The following is a 7260-nucleotide window of genomic DNA, read 5'->3' on the forward strand; positions in this document are numbered from 1 at the left end:
CATAAACTGATGGGTCGTATACAGCATTGCAAACCTTGCCGGCAAAAATAAGCAGTGCTTATGACAAGCTGGACTTGACTCTGATCCCTGCCCTGGATGATGTGGTCATAACTGGTCTGTAGACCACATTTTGTGTAGAGACCCATGGGAAGGTCCAACCAGCCTGAGGGCCTTTCTGCTTCCTGCAGGAAATGCAGGAAGAGCCATTTTCCTGCAGAGGGCTCTGCAGGCAACTGCGCAGGAGGGCCAAGGAGGGGGAACTGGTTGTAGTTATTTTTATCCACCAAGGGCCTTGGGGAGACTCGATGAAGATGGAAAGTTTGACCTATGAATTTTTCAGTGGCATTTATATTTTCTCCTCAGTCCAGGAAAGCTCTTCCTCCAGGCTGATTTGTTATGTTAAATGACCCAAAGGAACCTGACCTGCTTTTATTAATTTTTTCCCTTACAAGTCTCTCCCAGCATTGGGAGGAGAGGGAAGAATGTGAAGATTACAGTCTTTATGGGGATCTAGAGCACTCATGATCATCCCTGAACCCAGGCACCTGTGCGCACTTCCCATGGGTTTTTGCATTGCCCAGTCCTTAGGCCATAGTGTCCTAGACTGATGGTCATAGAGACAAGTTCGTCCATGACTTCTTGTTTTTTCCCCAAGGAAATAGTTTCAATTCAGAAAAATGGAGCATTTTATTGACAAATGCTGTCATTTATTGGCATTTATCACTTCAGTGCAATGATTAGGAGTTCAAGTTTTAAAGACAGTCAAGTCTGAGTTTCACGTACACTGTGCCACTTATTAGCAACGTGGGCAATGAAACACTCATTCAAATGAAAACAGAAAAATGTTACAGAAATGTGTTTGACATGAAAAGTAAAACTTTCCCTACATAAAATTTCTATTTTAACCCCAGTGTAACCACTATTGAGGACTTGATATATTTTCTTCCATTCTTTTTTAAAAGAATGTTGTAAAATGAATTTTTTTTCAAATTGTCATATATTATCAATTATTATTATTATTAATTATTTTCCAACTTGCTTTTTCTATTATTATGTTTTGTATATATTTGTGTCAGCACAGAAAATTCTCTCTTTAACTGGCTCACTTTGTATTTATAGACCATAATTTAATCGATGTAGTTCACTTGTTTAACCCCTAACTTTCAATTTTCTCATAGTTTCAATAATAATAATAATAATAATATCTACTTCATAGGTTGATTGGGAAGATTAAATGATTTTTCTTTGGGAGGGATTGAATACTGTGCCCATTATGTTTTAAAAACTCATTTAATGATAATACATAATTTCTGTCATTTCTACATTCTGAGGGCTTACAAGTCACACACAGCAGCAACTCATGGAGTTTAGAATAAAAACAGAATGTAACATAGGAGTAAATGAAGCAGAAATGCTCGGATCACTCAGAAGCAGCCTCATATCTTAACTTTGCAGGTATAAACGCTATTGAATGCGACCAATGAGCAAGGTTCATTTGAAACATAAATTTAGTGAGAAGTGGTGGCCCAGGTCTGAATCCCAGTGACTCGGAAGGCTGAGGCAGGAGGACGACAAGTTCAAGGCTCCAAGAAACTTAGGGAGACCCTTTCTCAAATTCAAAAAATAAAAAACAGGGCTGGGGATGTAGCTCAGTGGTAGAGTGCTTGCCTTGCAAGCACAAGGCCCTGGATAGGATCAGATGCCTGATTTATATAGTGTTCAGCTCATCACCACAACAAACTGGGAGTTATAAATAGTAATTTTGATGAAGTAGCACAATGTAATGGAAACTGCACTTGGCTTGGAATCAAAACACGTAGACTTGGCCTAAGTCTCTACAGCCAACAGACCAATGATCAAAGAGTCTTTTTTCACCTTGATTTCCTTATCAATAAAGTAGGACAAAAAAATGACTGTACCTTCCAGACTTTCTACAAGTATTAAGTAAGATAATGAAAGTTCCTAAAAATGTCTTAACTGAAATCAATAAATGTTGACTGCATGGATTGATCATGATGCATACTTGACCATATGTACACGGGCATAGGGAGTGAGCATACCTGTGCAGTAGAGCAGTTCTACTGAAGAGGTGGCTGCAGAGTGAATGTAATCTCAGACTCACTCATAGAAACTCATAGGCAGATGTAACAGTTCCACTCTACTCTGCACAGGTCATCCCTCAGGTCCTGTGTGATGATCTGAGTTATTTGGTCTGGGATAAAGAATGCAAAGGACCCAGGACCACCCTTGCACCCTTGAAATATCTGAAGACTTTCTGTGGAGCTCAAGACCAGTTCCTCTGAATCTTTGGAGCAGAATTTGAGAGATTTGGGTTTAATATAATGACGTTTTCAGAGGTAGAGCTCAGTATAGAAGGGATAGACCCCAGCAAGTTCCCTGGCATGAGAGGGTGTGAGCAGAGCCTGGGTGACCACAGGCCTGGGACGTCATGAGGGACATAGGTGGTTGAGACACATAGTCTCTGAAGCATCTTGGGATTTTGTTGTTTAACGACACCGTGGATGGTCCCTAGAAACACAAATGACAGCTTATTTATTGGCAATAGCACAAATGTATGGAAGGAAAGAACTATATATTCATTATTCTTCCAACTACTTCAGGAATTTTTGTGATTCTGTACTGATACAAAAGAAATGGGAAATTGTCATTTTGTTGTGGGTTAAATTGTGTCCCTCCACAAAAGATATTCCAGCACCTGATAATGTGACTTTTTTGGAATTTGGATCTGCACAGGTAAATAATTAACTTAAGCGTGAGGTCACAAGAGTGGTTCCTAATATAACATGACTGGTGATCTTATGAAAAGTGGAAGTTAGGACACAAGAGTGATACATAGAGAAGATGATGTGAGGACACGTAGAGAACACCATGTGCTTGAAGATCTGACAATGCACCTGAAAGTCAAGAGATTCCTGAAACTTCCAGAACACTGAAACAGATCCTTCAAGCACCTTCAGTGGGAGCTGCACTGTCAACACCTTTATTTTAGATTTCTAGCCTTCAGAACTATAAGATAATAAATTTCCATTGTTCTAAGGCACCCAGTTTGTGGTACTTTGTTATGAAAGCCCTAGGAAACTATTAGGACATAGTAATATATAAGCTTTCTGGTGCTGAGCATTGTGGCAAAGAGAAAAAAACGACTCATATATGCTATAGCATGTAGGGGGACAAAACCTGGTAAAAATTCTGAGGAAGATGACAACTTGCAATAATGTTTAAACTTGACCTTGATAATATGGAAAAATATTCAGATAAAATATAAGCTCCCTTAGGTTGAAAAAATAAAACCAAAACAAGAAGTATATTAAGCATTGTAGTCTCTGAAGTTTTTTGAAGCTTCTTTAGCCTTAAATTGACTTAGGGCTACAGTTTTGCATTTCTGTTAGGAGGGTAGATCTGGTTTAAAGATAAGAGAAAGAAGGTCAAAGCTGTTGAAGTCAGAACTCTGATAGGTAATGCAATTGGTGGGAGAAGGAGTTTCTGGGCAGAGGCAGGATGTGGGTTGTTTTTCTGCCTCACCTGCTTTGTTTTCAAGTTCACATGTCCTCTGGGCAGTACCAAAATAACTGCTGAAGTTCAAGCTCCTTTCACACCTCCCACAGTCAGGGACGGTGTTTGGAGTGCCGGGCTGTGTGTGGTACACAGTGTGGGAATAGTATATGGTGAGGAGTATTTTGGAAGTCAATCCCAAAGCTTATTAATGTTGTTTGCAATTAAAATTATTGAATTCTAGAGTTTAAAGATTCCTGGGCAAGGTAGGTGAATGCTCTCATTTCACAAAAAGAAAACAGGATAATTAGAAGTGAAGATGGGTTTTCTTTTTTTTATTTCCTTTCTTTTTTTCAGATATATATATATTTTTTAATTTTTTTTTTATTTTTTGGGTATCAGGGATTGAGCTCAGGAGCACTTGACCATTGAGCCACATCCCCAGCCCTATTTTGCATTTTATTTGAACTCCTTCCTGCCTTAACTTCCCTAGCCACTGGGGTTACAGGCATGTGCCACTGGCCCAGCTTTTATATATTTTTTTAATTGGTGCATTATAGTTGTACATCATGGCAGGGATCATTATTACATATTCATACATGCACAAAATATTGAATAGGTAGGATATGTAGTAAAACAGAGGCAACCTGTTAAAACAATGGGCCCTCACACAGGCTTCCCTAAGTAAGGTGGAAAATACAGACTGCTCCATAGAAATGGATTGCCTGTAAAAACAGTCCAAACATTCCAGCTGCTTCCTTTGTCCTACAGAGGGACAGACAGACCTGAGTAAAGGCTACAAAAACTTCAAACTAAGTGACTAAAAGGACATACCAATCAGAGTGTCCTGAGCCTGACCAATAGCCCTCAGTGTTTGGCCATACCTGGTTAGCATAAATATTAAACAATACCCCATCTAGCAGCCATATAAACCTGTAGACTAATAGACTACCTCAGCAACCCTTTATCAGAACTTCTCTCACTCAAAAAGAGTTCTGTTTCTTTTCATTTGAATGAATCTTCTTTCACACTTATTCTCCATCGTCTGAATTTCATTCTTTGAGTTCGCTAGACAAGAACCTGGAAAAGCCAGAAAAAAAAATTGCGGCCAGTTTGTTAATGAGCGCTACTGCTTGCTGCGGTGGAGATGAATGAGCCATAACATGATCCGGGCCTGCCTGCCTCAATCAAAACAGCAAAAAATCCAGTTTCACTATAACGTAATTTGACCACTATCATTCCCTAGTATTTCCCTTTCCCTCCTCTCCTCCTTCCCTGGCCCCTTTTCTCTCCTCTAATGATCTCCCTTTGGTTTTCATGAGATTGTCCCCACCCCATCTCTCTTTTCCTTTTTTTCTCTTGTTCCCACATATGAGAGAAAACATATGACCCTTGGCTTTCTGAGTTTGGCATATGAAGTATGGCTGCAATATATCTGCCCAGGTGGATGAGGTAGAGACAAGCTAAAGAGGAGAGGGCATGGGGTCTTGCGATTATGGCTCTAAACACACAGTGACTCTGCCTCTGAAGAAATGTGCTCCATTCAATATAGTAAAACAGAGGCAGCCAATGTACTAGACTTTAATGACATATCACAGTAGCTTTTCATCCTTATGGGGAGAAGCCAAGAGTACAGGTAAGTAGAGAGAAAAGCAGAGAGGTGGGTACAGGTGGAGAGAGCCAAGAATTCTCTTCTTTGCCCTGAGGACAAAAGAAGAAATGTAAATTGCCCATATCTGTTTGCTGATTGCATGCCTAAGACCAGTGTCCATATACTTTGATTCCAATGCTGATCAATTCAATAATCACTCATTAAGATTCTACCCTGGTTAAGGCATAGTTTTAGAATCAGAATAGAAGTGAACAGTCTCTGCCATCAAGGAGCATAAGCTCCTTATGATTTGATGTCAAACATGACAAGAGAAATGAAGCTCTAGTTATAAGAGCAGCAAAGTCTTCAACCCTGGCTGCACATTAGAATCATCTGAGAAGCTTTAGTAATATATTGACCCTACCATCCGGGGTGCAAATTTAATTAGTCTGGGATGAGGTCCAGGAATTAGTTGTTTTTATAATCTTCTCAGATAATTGCAGTGGGACTTTAGGGTTGAGAATCACTGCATTAAGGGGAACAAAGAGGAACAGAGTGTTAAGGGCCCTAGGGTAGGCAGGGAGGAAGGAAAGTTCAAGGCTTTACTCAGTGAGCTGTGAAGAATGGCTTGCATTCCCAATGTGTGGAGCATGGGGTGGGGGAACCTGAAGGTATAAGGAACCACAAGGACAGAACACGGAGGTGAGTAATCACGGGACATGAACAGAGAAGAGCTGGTCTGGGTTGTGTTGTCCCCAAAGCACCTGGAGAGTGAGGAGAGATAGGCTGGAACAGAGGAGTAGAGATTGCATAGTCCTTGACCATGGTAAGTACAAACAGAGCAAAAGCAGAATACAGGTCTTCTCGCTCCTAGGTGACACCAGAATCAGAGTCAAGGATCAAAACAGCAGTGCTGGGGCACGCAAGACAGTTAGGCGAGACTCTTCTCCAGTTGGTCAAATCCAAGTGACCCAAGATGAGAACAGACTGGAAGCCAGAGAAAACTTGCCAGCTATATTGGTTTGGAAGAAGGGAAGTTCTTAGATTCCTCTGAGAATATAGTGAAGAGGAATTGTTTGACTTCTAGGAACCATCATCTTAAATATAACATAGTGAAGACCAGAGATTAACTAATTTTTCCAGGTGACAGGAATGGGAATTTTATTTGATTTTAAAGTCAGTGCTTTTCCCATCTAATAGTACCCACATTCTGGGTATGTACTGCCCTTCCCCATAATGCATAGCCCTGTGTTTTGCAATCATCTAGTTTTGTACTTGCACACATTTGGTTCTGTTTCACTTATTAGACTGTGGGATTTTTGAAGGGTCATGTCATATTTAAATAAAATAAAACTCATGTGGGACTGTGAGATATATATTATGACAATTTATTTAACAGGCACTTAAGGGATGACTGCCATGCTCCACCCACTTTAAACAGAGTACGGAAAAGATTTAGTCCCTGTCCTCAAGGAGTTCACAGTGTATTGTAAAACATTTCATGGAAGACAGTTTACTGAGTTTGTGTCCTCTCTCATCTTGAGTGTTGGCATGATTATTCCTTACCTAGTTAGTTTAGTTCCAACATAATCCAGGTATCTAATCTTTCCCCTGGTCTCAGGGATGAATTGTGTTCTACAGTGTTGATAGGATTTCATCTGGATTAGCCCTCAGGAATGTGTTTTGTAAGTAGAATAGAAAATAATAAACCATGGCATAGGAAGGCAATTTTTGATGCAGACAGATGGATTTTATACAGTAAGCATAGAGTCAGGCAGCTGGGCTGCAGGTGAAAAGAATGTTAGTCTGGACATTAGCAATGGACACTGATGATGTATTCTCCATTTCAAGGTCAAGGTCACTAAGGCCGCAAAACATTGAAGTGAAACACACGGCTTCAGATATACGACCATTCAACTTAGCGAGGAGTAATCACCAGTAAAATAAATTTCAGGTTAAAAAGGAGTGCAGTTTTCAATTCACTCCCCAAACCATGTCAACTTGAAGAACAGTTTTTGAGTGTCTCTGTCCATGGTGCTGAAACAAACCCCAACGTGTTAGGGCCCCTGCCCTCGAAGGGCTATTACTCCTGAGGCCTTGCAATCCATGGAGACGGTTGGTGGGACATACCTCTCCAGCCCACTTTCATGGGGAAG

The sequence above is a fragment of the Sciurus vulgaris genome (genome assembly GCF_902686455.1).
Source record: "Sciurus vulgaris genome assembly, chromosome: 1".
Classification (NCBI taxonomy): domain Eukaryota; kingdom Metazoa; phylum Chordata; class Mammalia; order Rodentia; family Sciuridae; genus Sciurus; species Sciurus vulgaris.